Raw genomic sequence first — 22,796 nt, 5'->3', positions numbered from 1 at the left:
AGCACAAACATAGACAGCTCAGCACGACCCTACACTAAACTGGATGACTAAACTGTCAATCACTGCATTCAAGACACACGGAGGGGTGGAATTGTGACACAGTAGATGCAGAGCAGAGTTTAACAGTAGGGGGTTGAGGTAAAGGTTTGAAGCAATTGTCAAAACAAGATGGACTCCACAGGGCAATATGGTCAGTAGACCAGTCAATGATTAGTGCATGATGATGTAGCTACATTAGTCCCAAAAGCACCCGTGCATCAAGGAGTTGCAAAATTAAAAAATAAATGTCCTCAATGTCTAGCATCTAATTCACCAATCTGAAGAGTTTCTTTACTTGTCCGGAATTAGATACGGAAACCTGGAATTACACAGCCATTTGAGGAGATTAGCTTTAGATGCATGTGCAAGGGAACAAAAGAAATTTTCAGCCTTTTGCCCAAAGAGAAGTCCATGAAATTCTCTGCTGCTGCAGAATGATTGAATGCTTGTCCTATGAACACAGAAGAACCAAAGGAAACAGACATAGGCACAAGTAATATATCTTTAGTGAAGATTAGAGTTACTCTTATGGCAATACTTCCCTCCTCGCCTAGGGGCTGAAATTTACTTATTTGGCCTTTAGTTTGGAACAGTCAGTGCGAGAGTGAGTCCATTAACCACAAGATAAACAGAGTCTTGCAGTTTATTTTCTGAAGATGCTCTTGGAGGACAGATATAATCCAGAGTTTTTCCCTAGATAGTTTTTTAAAACGTAAGTCCACACGAGTACTGAGGGAAATTAAATCGTCAAGTGAAGACGGCAAATCTTCACCTGCAAGTTCATCTTGGAGGATAAAGAATGCATCATAGGGTCATCCCATTCCCACAATGGTGCCGACTAAGCCAAGTCATCACCAGACTATAAAGTAAAAATGTATGCCACTGTAAATTGGTAAGAAAAAAATACCGAGGACATAATTCAAAGTGTACAGTGCATTGATTTACAAAACCTCAATAGGCTAAAGAATCACCATTAAAACCTGGCGTAAGCAAATGTGGAGCTGTTTCCCAAGCAGAGTGCTGCACATTAAGGTGTGGCCGGTGTTGAGAAGCTGGTGGTGAGACTGCAGGAGACTGCGGCAGTGCATTCATACGAGCTGAAATGTTTTGCACAGCCTGGACAAGTTCACGCTGGCTGAGAGCCAGTTGCACCACATGTACACTAAAGTTGTCCGTATTCACTGCAATGGTGTTATTTTTGCTGTGCCCTTGGTATCCATGGTCTTGGTATCCTCTTTTAGCTCACATGGTGAGGTGGACCCTTCAAGCCTTATGTCTAGGTGGGCACAAGGGCCACAGGCATCAATGCAGCAGGCAAGTAAGGCACGCCGGAAACAGGTACTGGAAGTACTGGAGACCGCAGGAAGACAGGACACCGGGAAGCAGATATGGAGCAGATACTAGAAGCACTGGTGGTTGCAGGCAGACAGGACAAATGGAAGCAGATATGGAGCAGATACTGGAAGCACTGTTGGCTGCGGGCAGACAGGACACTGGGAAGCAGATATGGAGCAGATACTGGAAGTACTGGAGACCGCATGCAGACAGGACACTGGGAAGCAGAAATGGAGCAGATACTGGAAGCACTGGTGGCTGCAGGCAGACAGGACAAAGGATAACTAATAGTATTAAAGGGAACCTGTCATGTCAGTTGGAGCATGTAAACTGCCCCCAGGTTGTTGTAGTGATGCAATGTGCATCACTAACACGATTTTTGCATTAAAATCGGTGCTGTAATCTTTTGTAAAAATCACTTTACACTGTGTTCCAAATTATTATGCAAATAATATTTTCTCAGATTTTCCCAAATTACCTATATGAATTGCAGTCATTGTAATTTTCCAGTCAAATAACTATTAGAGTACAATTGAAAGGTTTTTGTACAAACTGCCTATGATAACAGTATATTTTAAAAAAAATAAAAAACTCAAACTGCACTCAAAATGCATGTTCCAATTATTATGCACAGCAGAGTTTTCAACCTTTTCATGTTAATAAAGAACAAAAAAATTGTCATTTTTGAAATTATAAGCATTATCAGGTTATTACAAACTGAAATCAAACAGTTGTCAACTCAAAACTTTATTCTAGGTGATGTTACATTTGCACATAGGACCCCTTGTTCGAAAGGAGCTTCTGAACTCTCTCGTCCATTGAATTTGTCAGGTTTTGGATGGTTTCTGCTTCAATTGTTTTGAATGAGGACAGAATACCCTCCCAGAGCTGTTGCTTAGATGTGAACTGCCTCCCGCTATCATAGACACTCCTTTTGATGATGCTCCAGAGGTTCTCAATGGGGTTGAGGTCAGGGGAGCATGGGTGCCACACCATAAGTTTGTCCCCTTTTATGCCCATAGCAGCCAGAGATGCAGATGTGTTATGTGCAGCATGAGACGGGGCATTATCATGCATGAAATGATCTCGATGGTCCAGATGGATGGAGTGGAGGATGGCTGGTTGATGGACACCCCATGCAAACACGGCTACGGCGCTAACAAGGAGGAGGTGGAGTAATGTTTTGGGCTGGAATCATGGGGAGAGAGATTGTCGGCCCTTTTAGGATCCCTGAAGGGGTAAAGATGAACTCCATAATGTATGTTGAGTTTCTCAAACAGCACTTCCTTCCATGGTTCAAGAAGAAGAACCGTGCATTCCGCAGCAAGATCATTTTCATGCATGATAATGCCCCGTCTCATGCTGCACATAGCACATCTGCATCTCTGGCTGCTATGGGCATAAAAGGGGACAAACTTATGGTGTGGCACCCATGCTCCCCTGACCTCAACCCCATTGAAAACCTCTGGAGCATCATCAAAAGGAGTGTCTATGATGGCGGGAGGCAGTTCGCATCTAAGCAACAGCTTTGGGAGGGTATTCTGTCCTCATGCAAAACAATTAAAGCAGAAACCATCCAAAACCTGACAAATTCAATGGACGAGAGAGTTCAGAAGCTCCTTTCGAACAAGGGGTCCCATGTGCAAATGTAACATCACCTAGAATAAAGTTTTAAGTTGAAAACTGTTTGATTTTGTAACGGGTCTGGGAGGTGGAACCTCTGAGCAACTATACAAGGGGGCAGTCCTTGTAAGGAAGCGGGTGGCTCCCAGGGAAGGCGGGCAGGTAGTCACGGCTAGTGACGGGGACAGTCTCTGGGTAGAAGGGCAGGAGGACACGGCAGGTGACGGGGACAGTCTCTGGGTAGAAGGGCAGGAGGACACGGCAGGTGACGGGGACAGTCTCTGGGTAGAAGGGCAGGAGGTCACGGCAAGTGACGGGGACAGTCTCTTGACAGGCAGGTGGTCACGGCAAGTGACGGCAGAGCCTCCAGGTAGGCTAACAGGCAGGTAGCAGGTGGACGCTCCCAGGTGAGCGGGCAAGAGTCTCTGGACAGGCCGGTGGTCACAGCAAGTGACGGCTCCAGGTAGGCTAGCAGGCAGGTAGCAGAGGAGCGCTCCCAGGTGAGCGGGCAAGAGTCTCTGGACAGGCAGGTGGTCACGGCACGTGACGGCAGAGCCTCCAGGTAGGCTAACAGGCAGGTAGCAGGTGAGCGCTCCCAGGTGAGTGGGCAAGAGTCTCTGGACGGGCAGGTGGTCACAGCTCGTGACGGCGGAGCCTCCAGGTAGGCTAACAGGCAGGTAGCAGGTGAGCGCTCCCAGGTGAGCGGGCAAGAGTCTCTGGACAGGCAGGTGGTCACAGCACGTGACGGCGGAGCCTCCAGGTAGGCTAACAGGCAGGTAGCAGGTGAGCGCTCCCAGGTGAGCGGGCAAGAGTCTCTGGACAGGCAGGTGGTCACAGCACGTGACGGCGGAGCCTCCAGGTAGGCTAGCAGACAGGTAGTAGGTGAGCGCTCCCAGGTGAGCGGGCAGACTGATCCATAGACAAAACTGGCCGGGCTGGTAGGCAGACTGTCGGACCGCAGATAGATAAGTAACAGGCAGGAATCTGGCAGGTGACTGGCAGGTGACTGGCAGGTAACTGGCAGGTAACTGGTAACGGGACCTGAGGGCTGAAGCAGAGTTGAAAGGCTTTGCAACAACATTGCTCGGGCACCTCCATTTTGGAGGAGGTGCCTTATATATGGTGAGGTCCTCCGGCCATTGGCCGGGGACTCCTTAGGACGGCGCGCGCGGCCCGTTTAAGAGAGGGGGAGCGTGTGCGCGCGCGCCCTAAGCACAGTGGCCGGGAAGCAGCGCGCGCTGCCAGCAGAGCGGGAGGAGGACGCCGGGCACGGAGCGGAGAGGTGAGGGGAACAGCGTCCCTGCCTAGCAGGAGGCAGGGACGCCGACGCTACAGTACCCCCCCCCCTTTTGGCCCCCCATTTTTTAGGCCAGACAGAAATTTATCAAGGATGAGAGTGGCATGGATGTTCTCCCGAGGCTCCCAAGTTCTCTCCTCAGGACCAAACCCCTTCCAATCCACTAGAAAAAAGGTCTTTCCTCTTACCCTTTTGGTGGCCAGAATGTTCTCTACCTCAAACTCGTTTTCAGCGGAAACCGGAGCAGGAGGCGTACCTGTAGACTTGGAAAAAGAGTTAAGTACCACGGGTTTGAGGAGAGATACATGGAAGGAGTTAGGGATCCGCAAGTTGGCCGGGAGTTTCAATTTATAGGCCACTGGGTTGATTTGTTTGATAACTTCCAGTGGGCTGATGAACCGAGGCCCTAACTTGTAGGAAGGAATCTTGAGCCGGACATACTTGGACGAGAGCCAGACTTTATCTCCTGGACGGAATTGTGGAGGATCCAGGCGGTTTTTGTCAGCGTGTTTTTTCATCCGCTCGGACGACTGAAGGAGTGCGGATTGGGTACTCTCCCAAATGGAGGAGAATTCGCTAACGAGAGATTCCGCTGCCGGATTGTCCACCGAGGTGGAGACGGGAAATGGGATCCGAGGATGCTGACCGAAGACTACAAAAAACGGGGATTTGGAGGAAGATTCGCTCTCGTGATTATTGTAAGAGAACTCGGCCCATGGTAGGAGATCCACCCAGTCCGAATGGTGGGCATTAACGAAGTGCCGGAGGTAACTGGTCAGGATCTGATTGATCCGCTCCACTTGACCATTGGACTGTGGGTGGTAAGCGGAGGAGAAGTCCAGGGTGACGTCCAGCAGCTTGCATGTGGCTCTCCAGAAGCGTGAGGTGAACTGAACCCCACGATCCGACACGATGTGGAGGGACTGTTACGAACGTCTTACTGGGAGGGAGACGATTTAGATTCACGGGGGCCACCTGCATTACTCTTGCGGGATCAATGATGTGCTTAGGCTCCTCCTCTAGATCAGACACCAGGAAGGATCGGGACAAGGCGTCAGCTTTGATGTTTTTGTCTGCCGGGCGAAAATGAAGAACGAAATCAAAGCGGGCAAAAAACAAGGACCACCGGGCTTGGCGCGGGTTAAGTCTCTGGGCGCTCTGGAGGTAAGCCAAGTTCTTGTGGTCCGTGTAAATAATTACCGGGTGAAGTGCCCCCTCGAGCAGGTAACGCCACTCCTCCAGTGCCAGCTTAATGGCCTATAACTCTAGGTCTCCTATAGAATAATTGCGCTCAGAAGGGGAGAAGAGTTTGGAGAAGAAGCCGCAAGTTACCATTCTTCCGGAAGACGACTTTTGGGTAAGTACCGCTCCGGCTCCAGAGGAGGAGGCATCCACTTCCAGGAAAAATTGTTTGTTGCCGTCCGGACGATGCAGCACCGGGGCGGAAGAGAAAGCCTGTTTTAAGGAAAGAAAGGCTTCCTCGGCTTCGGGCGGCCATTCTCTGGGATTAGTGCACTTACGGGTGAGCGCAGAGATTGGGGCAGTCCGGGAAGAGAAGTGCGGTATGAAGAGGCGGTAGTAGTTAGCGAAGCCCAGGAACCGCTGAATAGCCTTCAACCCCTCTGGTCGGGGCCACTTCTGGATGGCAGACAGTCTCTCAGGATCCATTCGTAGGCCGGTCTGAGAGATTATGTAGCCCAAGAACGGAAGCGAGGTCTGCTCAAAGAGGCACTTCTCATATTTAGCGTAGAGGTGGTTCTGCCTGAGCCTGAGCAGGACCTGACGAACATCCCTCCGGTGAGTGAGAAGATCCGGAGAGAAGACCAAGATGTCGTCCAGGTACACCACTACGCAGGAGTAGAGAAGGTCCCGGAAGATGTCATTGACCAACTCTTGAAAGACGGCGGGAGCGTTACAGAGACCGAAGGGCATTACCAGATATTCATAGTGGCCGTCCCGGGTGTTGAATGCCGTCTTCCATTCATCCCCCTGACGGATATGGACCAGGTTATACGCCCCACGGAGGTCCAGCTTGGTGAAGATTCTAGCCCCCCTCAAATAATTCCGGAATGAGCGGAAGGGGGTATTTATTCTTCACCGTGATCTGGTTAAGGCCTCTATAGTCTATACAGGGACGGAGTGAGCCGTCCTTCTTTTTGACGAAGAAGAAGCCTGCTCCCGCCGGGGAGGTCGATTTCCGGATAAATCCCCGGGCAAGATTCTCCTCAATGTATTCAGACATGGACCGGGTCTCAGCAGTGGACAAAGGGTAAATACGCCCACGGGGAGGAGTAGCTCCGGGCATCAGGTCGATTGGGCAGTCGTATGGTCTATGAGGGGGTAATGTCTCTGCCTCCTTTTTATTAAAGACGTCCGCATAAGACCAATAAGGAACCGGAAGACCAGGTAGATTGGCTGGGGTAGGAGAAGGACGGACAGGGTGGACGGGAACTAAACAAGTCTTATGGCAGTCCTGTCCCCAGCGAAGGACTTCTCCGGTCTGCAAATCAAGCACGGGTGCATGTTTCTGAAGCCAAGGTAGGCCTAGCAAGAGGGCGTGAGAGAGTCCAGGCAGAACATGAAAGAAGATGCTCTCAGAGTGCAACATTCCCACCTGCAGGGTTATGGATTCGGTGATGAATTGGATGGGATGTGGTAAGAGGCCCCCATCCACGGCAGCGACAGATAAGGGTACAGCCAGAGGTTTGGTGGGAATGCGGTATTTCTCTACCAGGGACTGAGAAATGAGATTTCCGGCAGCTCCAGAGTCAAGTTGGGCTAGTTCAAAATAACGGTTCTCCCCGCAGATGATAGAGACCGACAGCAACAGAGATGGAGAGGGTTTACTCTTGTCTAGGACGACCTCTCTGAGCGATCCTAGACACAGGCGTTTCCCGACCTCTCCGGGCAGGAACGGATCCAGTGCTCCTTACTGCCACAGTAGAAGCAGCTCCCCTCGGCTCGGCGTAACTCTTGACGGGTCTTGACCATCTTGGTCTGGTCGACCTGCATAGGCTCGGGTGAGTGCGCCTGGGGAGTAGCGGGAGAAGTGACAGGTTTCTGAAAGGTTGGGGCTAGACGTGGAAACCTCCTCTCACGGGTGACCTCTTTGGCGCGTTCCTGGAACCGGATGTCAATCCGGGTGGCAAGAGTTATTAAGTCGTCGAGAGTGGTAGGTATGTCCCGACCGGCGAGTTCATCTTTAATACGGCCGGACAGACCCTCCCAAAAGACAGACACCAGGGCATCGTTATCCCAGGCCAGCTCCGAAGCAAGGGTACGGAACCGTATGGCATATTGGCCCACGGTGAGATTTCCTTGATGGAGGCGTAGCAGAGATGATCCGGATGAGGTCTTCCGTCCGGGTTCGTCGAAGACTTTCCGGAAAGCCGTGAGAAAGGCTGGCAGGTTGGACACCAGGGGGTCTCCTCTCTGCCATAGAGGATTTAGCCAAGCCAGTGCCTCCCCCGTGAGATGGGACATGATGAAGGCTACTTTGGCCCGGTGGGAGATAAACTGGTGGGACAGGAGTTCAAAGTGCAGGATGCACTGGTTTATGAAGCCCCGAGCTTGAGCGGGGTCGCCTCCGAAGCGAGGAGGTGCAGAAAGCCGGGGTCCGGGGCAGGATGCCATGGTATTGGTGGGCGACTCCTTAGGACGGCGCGCTCGGCCCCTTTAAGAGAGGGGGAGCGCGCGCGCCCTAAGCACAGTGGCCGGGAAGCAGCGCGCGCTGCCAGCAGAGAGGGAGGAGGACGCCGGGCACGGAGCGGAGAGGTGAAGGGAACAGCGTCCCTGCCTAGCAGGAGGCAGAGACGCCAACGCTACAGATTTCAGTTTGTAATAACCTGATAATGCTTATAATTTCAAAAATGAACATTTTTTTTGTTCTTTATTAAAATGAAAATGTTGAAAACTCTGCTGTGCATAATAATTTGGAACATGCATTTTGAGTGCAGTTTGATTTTTTAATTTTTTTAAAAATATACTGTTATCATAGGCAGTTTGTACAAAAACATTTCAATTGTACTCTAATATTAATTTGACTGGAAAATTACAATGACTGCAATTCATATAGGTAATTTGGGAAAATCTGAGAAAATATTATTTGCATAATAATTTGGAACACAGTGTATGTACTTATTTCTTACTTGCTCGTTTAGTCATAGGGGTGTTCCTTTCCTTATTCAGTCCGGCTTGTCCCACCCACTCAACTTGAATTATGCCCCCGGTGTGCGCCGTCATCACATGAAAAGGTTTGTTGTGGTCACGCTGATGCTGTGACCCATGCTTGTGCAATGCGTATTGAACGGCCGTGCGCAGTGATGATCGGCCCCAGCATGTGTGCAGTAATGATTGGCCCCAGTGCATGCACGGGAGCCGCTTGTCACTGCGCACGCGCTGGGGCCGATCATATCGGCGACACGTTGCCGTTTAGGTATATGATCAATCCCTGTGAACTTAATAAGTTTCATGTCTCCATTGTGGCACATGTTCATATGTCTGGCAAGTAGGGTATCACTTTGGTGTTCAACATCGCCGGCATGTTTGCCTATCCGGCGCCTAAACTCTCAGGTAGCCTTGCCTACATACTTAAGGCCACAGGTGCAGGTAGCTTTATATATCACCCCTTGCGTTTGACAATTAATGAAATGCCTTATTTCATAGTTCTTTTTGGTGACATTACTAATAAAGCTTGTACCGGTCTTTACATATTGACAGGAGACACAATTGTGGCATTTGAAACAGCCCTTATGGTTTTCCAATGGTTGGAAAATGTCACCAAAAAGTTCACGGGGATTGATCATATACCTTGTAGGGGAGGTATTAAAAAAATATGAACCATTTCTCCCAAACTCCTCTTCACCCCTCCCGTATCTACCATTTGTCACAAGAGAAGATCTGACAGTCCAGCATTTGTCTTTCTGCAAATTATCACCTACAGCAGAAGTGACTTGTAAAGCTATAACCTAATTAAAATGTGAGGGTCTTTCTCCCTGGCAATGGTAGGGGATGATTAGACACAGGTTTCCAATGAATTTACACGTAGCTGTTGAAGCTTGCTTCCCAGGCGGAAAAAGAGAATTTAATAGAGGGTCCCTGGATGCCCGACACCGATACGAAATATGGAATAGCTCAAGTTCCATAATTCTGATAAGGGGACCCATATTTTTAGTGGCAGGGTAGGCTAAGGAACAAGATGCTTATTTTTTCGTAGCTGTAAGCCCCTTTCAGGGAGCTGAAGCACAAGAGCACCAGAATAACGGATCGCAGTTACGCCATGTGTGGTCTCTAAATGAAGGTAAAATCATAATAGAAAATATGGTATAAATTTTGGGCTTCTGGGATCAACCAGTGATAAGTTATCCCAAAAAACAAATATCTTAAATAAAATGTGCACGCTAGTGTCCAGCCCCTTAATGTCAGCACAGGTGGTGTGTGGGCAGATCTTCCCTTTGGCATAAAAGAGTCCACGGAGGATAGATGAGCATTTTTTGCCAGGTGGGGTATAGATACTATAAGCAACGGATCGCGTTCGATAACGCTCAAATCAAATCACGGAGCCCCTCCTCCAGCTATACTGGTTCGTCTCTGCGAACTCTATAGTAAGTTTCTTCTGTAATCCTGTTTATTTTATGTAACTGTCTATTCTGTATTGTAAATGTTCATTTGTAAAATCTTGTATATTTTTCATAACACTGCCTCTCTTTTGGATTAAATATAAAATGTAATAGTTCTGTTTCTTTTGTCCTGTAATCGTTCCCTCCCCCAAAGCCATATACACTACCAGAACGCAGGCGTCTGACCAGGCCTGTATTACATTTCAAATCTGGCCACTGGTGGCAAAGAATAATAATAATTGGGCTATCGTGAAGCTGACAGTAACCGTTCGGGGGGGGGCATATAAACATATTCCATGCGTTGGAATTAGGAATGTGACACCATACGCTCACTGGTCACTTACTGATACCTACGTAGTGAGTAGTGGGGACCGTGTGCTCGCGGATCCCTGACGAAATCCTGACATCGTGACGGCAACTGTGAGATATTACAGAACATCAGTGGCTGGATTAAGCAATCATTCCTGTCACTAAAAACTTGCACGGTTCTTGCGAGAATTCTGTTCAAAGTTTTAAGAAATCAGACTCTGTGTTTTAATATTTTTTATCTGGGACATTACTGTACGAGTAGCAGTTGCATTCCCTCCCATTCACTTGTTTTTCTGTCCTATCTTTTATTTGGCAATAATGGCTACACGTGGAGAGCACTCCAGCTCTGCACGTGGCCTTCGACTGCTCTATACCCAGCAGTCAAAGGCCACTCACTGCCCTCTGTGAGCTGAGGCAGATTGATCCCACAGGCAAAAACAAAGGCCCAAATGACTGCTGAACTTGTTGCAAGGTGCCACAGAACTAGTTCGACAGCAGAGCCCTGATGATGGGACTGCTGCAGGGGTCCCATCTGTGATTGCCAGACAGACCCGCAGCCAGGGTAGTGTGGACCCCCACCTGCAGATGGCCTTGGAGCAGCTCGCTGCATACAACGGTGACGGACGACTGCAGCTGATCCTGAAATTCCAGAAGTGAGCAGAGCAACAGGCCAAAGCTGACCGAGAGGCTGCTATGCGACAGGCCCAAGCTGACCGAGAGGCTGCTGAGCGACAGGCCCAAGCAGACCGAGAGGCCGCTGAGCGAGAGTGGCAAGAGAAGCGTCTGTACCAGCTGGAGCCAGCCCGGATTCAGAAGGAACCATTCACCACACAGACCCATGAGTCCAACAATGCCAACAGCTTTAAGCCCCGTCCGGAGCATTTCCCTGTAATGGAAAAGGACGGAGACTTGGACATATTTCCGCGAGGGTTTGAAAAAGCCTGCAGATTGTACCAGCTGCGCTCAGATCAGTGGGCCAGGTACTTAACTGCAGGGCTCAGAGAAAAAACTCTGGAGGTGTTTGCTTCTCTCCCTCAAGAACAAGATGGAAACTATGAGGAGGTTTACCGGAAAAAGTTCAGAGCCCTCCAACGTGGACCACATGACAGCTACAGTGACGTAGTGGATTGGCTCAGGACCAACTTTGAACAGTGGGTCCAGGGACTGTCAGTCACCACCTTCGAGGACCTGAAGGATCTGATGGTGAAGGGCCAGTTTCTTCATCTTTGCCCTGTGGAAGTGAGACAGTTTGTGCTGGACCGGGAGCCAAAGGAGGCCGCCAAGGCAGCCCAGATCGCAGATGCCTATGATGCCTACCGCACACCAGAGGTGCGGATATAAGCCACCGCCAGCTGGAAGGGGGATAAGCCTACAACCACCCCCAGTGTTCCAGCCAGCCGGCCCTCAGCAGGTCCTGCCTCATCTTCCAGCACCTGGTCTGCATCTGACGCACGCCGTTGCTATACCTGTGACAAGACTGGTCACATCAGTCTCACCTGCAGAAGAAGAACCCCACACCTAAGGCCTAGGAGCCTACTGCAGCAGTTCTTTTTGTGGGTGTGGCAATTGGGGGGTCTGTGACGACTTGCAATCAGTCACCGTGGGTAATAAATTCACTATGGGGCTCAAGGACACCGGAGCCGAACGATCCCTCATCCGACCTGAGTTGGTGTCCCCTGAAGACCTTATCCCCGGGAAAACCCTGGCTGTCACCGGGATTGGGGGTTATCACCGCCCTTTGCCTGTGGCCCAGGTTTTCCTAGACTGGGGTGCGGGGAGAGGTTTGCGGGAAGTGAGGATGTTCGAGAACCTCCAGACAAATGTTCTATTGGGGACTGATCTGGGACGATTTATTGCCCAATATGTTCCTGACAGCCACCCCAGATCTGATAATGTCTGTGCTGAAAATGCTGATTATATGAACACTAATATGATGCATCATGATAATGTGTATTGTGGTAAAGGAGTGCTCAGCCATGTCGCCCTGTGGGGTGATGTTGCTGAGGACCCCCAAAAGGGAGCTAGCGTGAGTGCTAAGGGTGATGGGAACAGGCACGGGGACTTTGAAGCCAGTGGTCCCGTGCCGTCGACTAGTGTCACGATGGACTGTGACATGGCACGGCTCCCGAGGTATTGGGGGGTGGTGGGGAGATGGTGCCTCCAGCCTGTTCGGCTGATAGTAAAGGGTTGTTGTCCTCCGGGGAGACGGCCTACATAGCCCCTGTCACCCGGAGTATGAGCACCCAGAACGCACGCGATGCTCTGCCTTCTGAGCCCTCATCCCCTGGTGGGACAACAGAACTGGCTGTGGACCCAGAGCCGGTCCCAGACGGTTCCAGCGAGGTTGGGTACCTAACGTCGCTTCTGGCTACCTCCAGCCAGGAGTTCCATGTGGCTTTGCGCACAGATGCCAGCCTAGAGGCGTTAAGGGACCTCGCGAAGAAGCCCATCTCTGAATCCGATAAGGAGAGGGTATTCTGGGATCAGGGGAGGTTGTACTGGGAAACAGTCCCCTGTAACCCCCAACAGGAGTGGATGAGGGAAAGACAGCTGGTCGTGCCCTATCAGTTTAGGGAGCAGTTGTTGCGGGTTGCCCATGAGATTCCACTAACTGGACACTTGGAAGTCCGCAAAACTAAGGCCCGGCTGTCACACCACTTCTATTGACCCCAAATGGGGACAGATGTTGCCAACTACTGGCGCTCCTATATCACGTGTCATGTCAATGAGTGGGGAAGTCGGGGCGTGCCCCCAAGGCTCCCCTGATCCCTTTGCTAGTGATAGAGGAGCCGTTCCAGAGGATTGCTATGGACATCATTGGCCTGCTGGCCATCCCCAGCAGATCTGAAGAACAGTTCATCCTTACTGTGGTAGATTATGCTACCCTGTACCCGGAGGCAGTAGCTCTGTCCTCCATTAGCGCTGATAAGGTGGCAGATGCCTTGCTGGCCATTTTTTCAAGAGTAGGATTTCCCAAGGAGATGGTTACGGACCAGGGGACTCAGTTCATGTCTCAGCTAATGGAAGCTCTCTGTAAGAAAATGCAGGTGCAGCATCTGGTATCAAGTTCGTATCACCCACAGACCAATGGCTTGTGTGAACAATTCAATGGTACCCTTAAGCAGATGCTTAAGATGCTGGTTGAGTCCCATGGGCGCGACTGGGAACAGAACCTCCCACACCTGCTCTTTGCTTACAGAGAGGTACCACAGGTCTCAATGGGGTTCTCCCCCTTCGAGCTCCTGTATGGCAGACGAGTCAGGGGGCCCCTTGGGCTGGTAAGAGAATCCTGGGAAGGGGAACTGAACTCATCCGAAGTGTTCGTCATAGAGTATGTCTTGCGGCTCTGTGACAAAAATGAAGGCAATGGTGGTATGAGAATATGGTGCAGGCCCTGGCCAGCCAGAAGCTGTGGTATGACCGGAATGCTTGGAAGTGCGTGTATGAAGTGGGTCAGAAGGTGTGGGTCCTAGTCCCCATGACCCAGGACAAGCTTCAGGCGGCCTGGGAAGGCCCATACCCCATATGCCAGTGCCTCAGTGATGTAAACTACGTCGTCACCATTGACAATGCCAGGAAGAAGAAGAAGGTGTTCCACGTCAACATGATGAAATGATGAAAGCCCATCATGACCGGGAGGCCTGTGCCCTTCCTGTGTGTAGCGTTCCCAAAGAAGGCGAGACAGAAGTCCTGGTAGACTTACTGGCCGCCGTCCGGGACAGAGGGTCTATTGAGAACGTGGAATTCAACCCGCAGCTATCCATGGACTAGAAGTCCCAGCTGCGGGAGGTGTTCCGGCCTTACCTGACCATCTTCGCTGGTGTACCAGGGAGGACGCAGCTAGTTGTCCACCAGGGGGACACAGGGAGTCACCCCCCAGTCCGTCAATCGCTTACCGTATCTCTCTAGAGGTGCAGAAAGACATGAAAGCGGAGATAGATGAGATGTTGGGCCTGGGGGTGATCCAAAGGTCAAAAAGTGTGTGGGCGTCGCCTGTAGTCCTGGTCCTGAAAAAGGACTGGACCACCCGGTTCTGCATGGACTACAGGAGGCTAAATGCCATCACAGCTCCCGATGCGTACGCAATGCCACGCATCGATGAGCTGCTGGATCGCTTAGCCGGGGCTCGGTACTTGACGATTATGGACCTGAGTCGAGGATACTGGCAGATTCCTCTGTCTCAGGAGGCCCAGGAGAGGTCTGCCTTCATTACACCATTCGGGCTGTATGTATCCCTCGTCATGCCCTTTGGCATGAGGAATGCACCTGCCCAGGGGTGGATTAAGAGTAGCAAGGTCCCCGGGCAGTTTAGAAGGCTCGGCACCAGCCCCCCCAACACACACACACACACACACACACACACACACACGCACATGATGTATCACATGACACATGATCCCCTGTGATAGATCATGTGATAGTTCACGTGAAATTAATTTGGCACAATATTAATATATTAATTCTAATCATTTTTTTAGGCTATGTGCCCACTATGCGTTTTTTAAGCGTTTCCGCAGCGGCAATTCCGCTGCAGAAACGCTTAAAAAACGCTTGGTAGAAGGTCTGCCATGTTCCCCAATGATAATCCGCATGTGCTGTGCACATGCTGCGGAAATTTCTGCTGCGGATTATCATTGCGGAAAAATCCGCAACACTACCAATTATTTTGCGGAAACGCGGCGTTTTCGCCGACATTGACTTGCATTGAAACGCATGGAATCCGCATCACTGCATCTGTACATGCGGATTCCATGCGTTTAAATGTGCAGATGGTACCCGGGTCTGGAGAAGAGGAGACTCTCCTCCGTACCCGGGTACCATAGAACCTGTAAAAAAAATAAAAAAATAAAAAATAAATATTATACTTACCTTCTGATGGCCCCCGGTGTCTTTATCCGATGCGTCCTGGCTTTCCGGCAGCTTGCGGTAGACTAAAGCACCTGTGGTGACGTCATTTAGTCATGTGACGGGTCACGCGACCGCTGACATCGGCAGGCCATCAGAAGGTAAGTATATATTTATTTTTTATTTTTTACCATTCTTTTACTGTCACACTATATGAATCTATGCCGGTTGCATGTATTTATACGTATAGTGGACCAAGTTGTTAAGTACTTTTCCAAGTGATACTAAAATCGCTTGGAAAGCGCTTGTCAACCCGCATGCGGAAATGCATGTGAAGAACACTTCACATCCACTTGTCCCTGGCAGGAAAAACGCATGTACAATCCGCATGCGTTTTTTCTGCCAGGGAGAGCAGAAACGCTCAAAAAAAATCCGGAGCATTTCTGTATCATGGGCACATAGCCTTACATTAATTGTATGGCTTAATATTGAGCACACGTAGCCATCTATACACAGCGGGAGGCCGCACGTAGCCATCTATACACAGCAGGAGGCTGCACGTAGCCATCTATATACAGCGAGAGGCCGCACGTAGCCATCTATACACAATGGGAGGCTGCACGTAGCCATCTATATACAGCGGGAGGCCGCACGTAGCCATCTATACACAGCAGGAGGCTGCACGTAGCCATCTATATACAGTGGGAGGCCGCACTTAGCCATCTATACACAGCAGGAGGCCACACGTAGCCATCTATACACAGCAGGAGGCCCCACGGCGCCATCTAAACACAGCAGGAGGCCGCACGGCACCATCTATACACAGCGGGAGGCCACACGCATTCACGCACACACACAAACATATACAGACATATACAGTACAGACCAAAAGTTTGGACGCACCTTCTCATTTAAATATTTTTCTGTGCTATGAAAATTGTACATTCACACTGAAGGCATCAAAACTATGAATTAACACATGTGGAATTATATACTTAACAAAAAAGTGGGAAACAACTGAAAATATGTCTTATATTCTAGGTTCTTCAAAGTAGCCACCTTTTGCTTTGATGACTGCTTTGCACACTCTTGGCATTCTCTTGAAGAGCTTCAAGAGGTAGTCACCGGAAATGGTCTTCCAACAATCTTGAAGGAGTTCCCAGAGATGATTAGCACTTGTTGGCCCTTTTGCCTTCACTCTGCGGTCCAGCTCACCCCAAACCATCTCGATTGGGTTCAGGTCTGGTGACTGTGGAGGCCAGGTCATGTGGCGTAGCACCCCATCACTCTCCTTCTTGGTCAAATAGCCCTTACACAGCCTGGAGGTGTGTTTGGGGTCATTGTCCTGTTGAAAAATAAATGATGGTCCAACTAAACGCAAACCGGATGGAATAGCATGCCGCTGCAAGATGCTGTGGTAGCCATGCTGGTTCAGTATGCCTTCAATTTTGAATAAATCCCCAACAGTGTCACCAGCAAAGCACCCCCACACCATCACACCTCTTCCTCCATTCTTCATGGTGGCAACCAGGCATGTAGAGTCCATCCGTTCACCTTTTCTGCATCGCACAAAGACACGGTGGTTAGAACCAAAGATCTCAAATTTGGACTCATCAGACCAAAGCACAGATTTCCACTGGTCTAATGTCCATTCCTTGTGTTCTTTAGCCCAAACAAGTCTCTTTTGCTTGTTGCCTGTCCTTAGCAGTGGTTTCCTGGCAGCTATTTTACCATGAAGGCCTGCTGCACAAAATCTCCTCTTAACAGTTGTTGAAGAGATTTGTCTGCTGCTAGAACTCTGTGTGGCATTGACCTGGTCTCTAATCTGAGCTACTGTTAACCTGCGATTTCTGAGGCTGGTGACTCGGATAAACTTATTCTCAGAAGCAGAGGTGACTCTTGGTCTTCCTTTCCTGCTGCGGTCCTCATGTGAGCCAGTTTCTTTGTAGCGCTTGATGGTTTTTGCAACTGCACTTGGGGACACTTTCAATGTTTGCCCAATTTTTCACACTGACTGACCTTCATTTCTTAAAGTAATGATGGCCACTCGTTTTTCTTTACTTAGCTGCTTTTTTCTTGCCATAATACAAATTCTAACAGTCTATTCAGTAGGACTATCAGCTGTGTATCCACCAGACTTCTGCACAACACAACTGATGGTCCCAATCCCATTTATAAGGCAAGAAATCCCACTTATTAAACCTGACAGGGTGCAACTGTGAAGTGAAAACCATTTCCGGTGACTACCTCTTGAAGCTCATCAAGAGAATGCCAAGAGTGTGCAAAGCAGTCATCAAAGCAAAAGTTGGCTACTTTGAAGAACCTAGAATATAAGACATATTTTCAGTTGTTTCACACTTTTTTGTTAAGTATATAATTCCACATGTGTTAATTCATAGTTTTGATGCCTTCAGTGTGAATGTACAATTTTCATAGTCATGAAAATACAGAAAAATATTTAAATGAGAAGGTGTGTCCAAACTTTTGGTCTGTACATACACGCATAAACACATTTGAAGCACAAAAATACATATAAACAGACATCACACAATGATATCTGCCTGCACACACACACACACACACACACACACTCACTCACTCACTCACTCACTCTCACGCACACTCACCATCCCCCGGCTCAGCTCTAGTCCTCCAGCTCCTCTCCAGTGCAGCGCGCACTGCGTGATGTTACACTAGCAGACACAGCCGCGCACAGGGCTGTGTCTCCTAGCAGTGACGCGGCCGGGCCAGCACACAGGGAGGTTAACAGGTGCAGTGCTGGCCCGGCCGAAGAAAAAGTAGCAGCCGTCGCCACTGCTGGGGGAGCAGTCCGGGGGCCCCCCCGCCTCTGACTGCCGGTATGCGCCGCGGCGCCCCACATATTATAATGAGGGCAATCTTGCCATGGACCCCCCGGGGCCCCGGTAGCCCAGATTGCCCTCATTATATTCCACCTATGCTCCTGCCACTTTCCAGCGATTAGTCAACCAGCTGCTCGAGGGACTGGAGGAGTTTGCGGTTGCGTACCTGGATGACATTGCCGTCTTCAGTTCCACCTGGGAGGAACACCTGGCGCACCTGGAGCAGGTGCTCAGGCGGGTCAACGGTGCTGGATTGACTATAAAGCCTGCAAAGTGTGAGGTAGGTGTGACGGAGGTGCAGTACCTCGGACACCGAGTGGGATGTGGAACTCTGAAGCCAGAGCCCGGGAAGGTTGATGCTTTCACCTCCTGGCCCTCCCCCAAAACCAAGAAGCAGGTGATGTCCTTCTTGGGTATGGCAGGGTACTATAGGAAGTTTTTCCCCAACTATAGTGCCCTTGCTAAGCCTCTGATGGACCTCATGAAAAAGAAGCTACCACTGACAGTCAACTGGACAGCGGACTGTGAGCGGTCCTTCACAGCGCTGAAAGCTGCCCTGGCCAGTTCCCCAGTCTTGCAGGCCCCAGACTTCGCCCAGCGGTTTGTAGTCCAAACGGACGCCAGTGTGTTTCACCTGGGTGCTGCGCTCAGCCAGGTAAACGGGCAGGGTGAAGAGCATCCGGTGATGTTCCTCAGCTGCAAGCTCTTACCCCGGGAAGTGGCATATGCCACTGTGGAGAAGGAGTGTCTCGCGATAGTGTGGGCCCTGCGGAAGCTGCAGTCCTATCTACATGGGTGCAACTACACCATAGTGACTGACTACAACCCCCTCAGCTGGCTGCATCGGGTGTCCAGTGACAATGGTAAACTACTGCGGTGGAGCCTGGCTCTACAGCAGTACAATTTTACCATTCAGCACAAGAAGGGTAGTGAACATGGCAACGCCGACGGGCTGTCCCGTCAAGGAGATACCAAGGAGGTGGGCTTAAGGGGCGATCTGTAAATCAGCCCCTACGCCACCTCAAAGAGGGAGAGATGTCAGGGAGATATTAAGAAAATATGAACCATTGCTCCCAAACCCCTCTTCACCCCTCCCGTATCTACCATTTGTCACACGAGAAGAGCTGAGAGTCCAGCATCTGTCTCTCTGCAAATTATCACCTACAGCAGAAGTGACTTGTAAAGCTATAACCTAATTAAAATGTGAGGGTCTTTCTCCCTGGCAGCGGCAGGGGATGACTAGACACAGGCTTGCGATCAATTTACACGTGGCTGTTGAAGCTTGCTTCCCAGGACAAAAAAGGGAATTTAATAGAGGGTTCCAGGACGCCGATTCCCTCTTTCTCATTTGAGTGAAGTGATACATACTTTCTATGCATTGATGGGAATGGAATGCATTTTTTGCATTAACTACCTATATCATCTTCCACACGTCACATGCAGAGCATTACTTTCTGTGACATTCCTGCGGTCCATAAGATCTGCTTGCGTTCCACACATTGATCTGCGGTACAGGAAGTGACGTTGGTAGGAAATTAGTGGAGACAGACATGCTTTGATATTGCTGAGATATCCTAGCTCAGACTGTGCTAAAATCAAGGTCACCTGATGACTCTGGAAGGAAGAAAAGCGTCGGGACAGTAAGGGCCAGCACAGGGCCATCAGTGCAGTATTAGATGTGGTCTGCCCTTGTTAGGGCAGCAGTAAGGGGAGTTAGGGCAGTTTAGATTTTGAAGGGAGAGGTTAGGGGCAGATATATATGCCTCCTCTCGAATTTGTACCTGTCTTGCCTCCTGGGAGTAACTCCTCACTGCTTTCCTCTGTTGTGAAGGGTATCACTCCACGACGGGTGAGGACGTTCCAATATTTTTAGTCTATATTTATTTCATTAGTGCATGTTTATTTTTTCCCAGGTTTATACATCTACTCTGGGGGTTCTCTCAATTAAGTCAGTAGTCTAGTATATATACGCATGGTATATGTTTTTTATTCACTACTTTGTCTGGAAACGACCTACTTTGTCCATCCAAATATTGATTGGACGCTAGGTATGGACATTGGGTCAATGGGATATATTAAACCCTGTTTGACCATTGCCCGGCACTGTTAATGGGAGATCTAGGTCACTTTCCCTATACGGTCATTGTTACTGATCGGGGAACAAACCATTGCTGTCTCCTTTTGTCATTTTTTAAATTTCTATTTTATCGGTTTATAATAAAAAGCTATGTTTTACTTGTCTGGTATACCCCTGCTGTATTCCCTAATTTAACTGGGTATATATGTAAATGATCCTAATTATTTCTTTGCTGCTCTTTGTTTATGATTGGTCAACCTCATGCAGTGGAAGAAGTATATGCCCCCAGAGACAAATCATTGGTAACTCCCACTTAAACTATACCAAATTATGAACTAAACTTGTTGTTTGAGTGTGTGACTAAAAACTAAGTTAACTGGGGTTGGCCTGCATGGCATGTGAGGAAGACGCACTTCACATCGCTCCTGTATAAGATCCTGAGAAATCCTTTGCTACCAAGGCTAAATTCGCTTATTTTCAGCCTAAAACCTCTTATCATGCTTCTCTTACCCTTGTACTGTGAAAGGTGGTTTCATCGCACAGGAAAATATGATGCACAGAAGGAAACTAGGGGAGAAGGAGATATAGCCGAGAGAGGACATGGTATCTAAGATGGCACCAGAGTCTGACACTCCAGTTTGTGACGGAGTGGCAGATGCTGCTGCCAAACTCGAGGGCTTTGCCAGAGTCTCTGTAACCCCTCTACAGATTGCCACCCAGCCTGGAGCGGAGTCCGGTAGGATTATAACAGAGGCTGACAAGAAATTTATCACACACAAGATGGCACAGGCGTCTACAACCTCTAACTTAGGCAATTTATTTTCACTTTCGTTTCCACAAGCTAGGGAAGATGAGACTGAACTTGGTGCACCCTCACTACCTGATGTTCCCATGGCTGAATCAACTTGAAGAGATGTATATTCTGTAGTATCTCTGCCTAATACAACCTTATACAATGCTCAGGGAAAAGATGGGGGGTATAAAAGAAGATATTAATTCCATTAAACAAGATCTCCAGAAGGTGCATGAGAATGTGGAGGAACTGAAACAAATAATCAACTGTGTCCAGGATAAAGTGCCACAGATGGAGCCCTTTAAGGCTATGTGCCCACGTTGCATTTATGAAGCAGAAAATTTCTGCTGCATAAATGCAAGTCCTCTCCCGGAAAAACGCATGCGGAATTCCGCACGCGTTTATCGCACATTTTTCGCGCGTTTATCACGCGTTTTCCACATGCGGAATTGCCTTGCGTTTTTTATGCATTGGACTAAGGCAATTCCGCTTGCGGAAACGCAAAATTAAATGACATGCTGCGGATTTTTGAACGCAGCATAAACGCTGCGGAAAAATCCGCAGCATGTGCATAGAACTTGCGGAATCCCATTGGGGACCATGGGGTGCGGATATACATGCGTTTTTCAAGCGTTTACGCTGCGGAAATTCCGCAGCATATACACTTGAAAAATGCTACGTGGGCACACAGCCTTAAAGGTCTGCACAAAATATTTCACTGATGGTGGATAAAATGGACGATCTCGAGAACAGGAATAATATAAGACTGGTGGGGGTCCACGAAAAAGTAGAGGGCAAAGATTCAGTGGGCTGTTTTCAGAATTGGCTGCTGAAAATCATAGGAAAAGATACGCACTCTTTATTATTTCTAATTGAACCAGTACATAGGGTTCACACCAGACCTCTTCCAGCCGGGACTCCTACTCGCCCAGTCTTTAGGCATTTACTACATTTTCAAGACAGAAATGCCATTTTGAGAAAAGCCAGGACTCTTAAAGATCTCTCCATTGTTGGGTATAAAATCTCCATATAAGCTGATTTCTCTGCTGAAATACAAAAGCGCTGTACAAAATTCTTTGATATTAAGAGAAGACTGAGAGATGTTCAAGTGCTTTACTCCATGCTTTAGGCCACGGCCCCACTATCAGTATTCAGTCAGTATTTTTTCTGAAGAGTGGGAGCCAAAACCTGGAGTGGGTGATAAATGCAGAATTGGTGACTTGTTTCTATTATACCTTTTCTCTGATTGTTCCTCACCTGGTTTTGGCTCCCACTCCTGAGAAAAAATGCTGATCAAATACTGACCAAATACTGATAGTGGGGCCCTGGCCTTACACTGCAAAACTGTGGAGTGGAAAAAAGGAGAACTGCATTTTTTGACACTCCTGCTAATGTTATCTCTTGGTTGGATACTGTAAGGTGGCTAATGGTCGTGTAGTTGATGGGAGGTATCTATCAGAGAGATTGCTGGTCTCTGTGATGTAATCCGGAGTATTTTCTCTAGTGCACGGTGGGACTGGGTTACGGGTAGTTTGAGAGATGGGCGGGTCTTGTTACCTACATACCTCACCTCTGGGTGTGCTTAACACCCTATTTAATGGAGGCTGTTGTTTGGCACATGGTCTGTGTGTCTGGAGGGAGAAGGCCTCCTGTGCGTGGTTGTCTCCAGACTGGGCCGTTTACTGGATGCCTACCAGCCTGTGTGACCACAGCGCTGGGTAACCAGAGACTTTGCTAAAAGGACTGTTTTCTTTGTTTTTGCCTGCACTAAAAGCAGTTTGTTTGCATTTTGCTTTTGACAGTTTTTGAAGACAATAAACCGCTATTGACTGTTACGGGTCCGGGTGGTGGAACCATTGTGCCATGGTACAAGGAGGGACCAGAGGGGCGTAACTAAGTGCCTACCCGGACCGACCCTGGTTACACGGCGGCTTAGTCGACACCGTGAACCAAGGAGGGACCGGGAAGGTGAACCAGGCGCCACTCCAGGACTGACCTC

Source organism: Phyllobates terribilis, unplaced genomic scaffold, assembly GCF_046119375.1.
Source record: "Phyllobates terribilis strain yellow unplaced genomic scaffold, ASM4611937v1 Scaffold_5__5_contigs__length_657084704, whole genome shotgun sequence".
Lineage (NCBI taxonomy): Eukaryota > Metazoa > Chordata > Amphibia > Anura > Dendrobatidae > Phyllobates > Phyllobates terribilis.
This window is presented reverse-complemented; position numbering follows the sequence as displayed.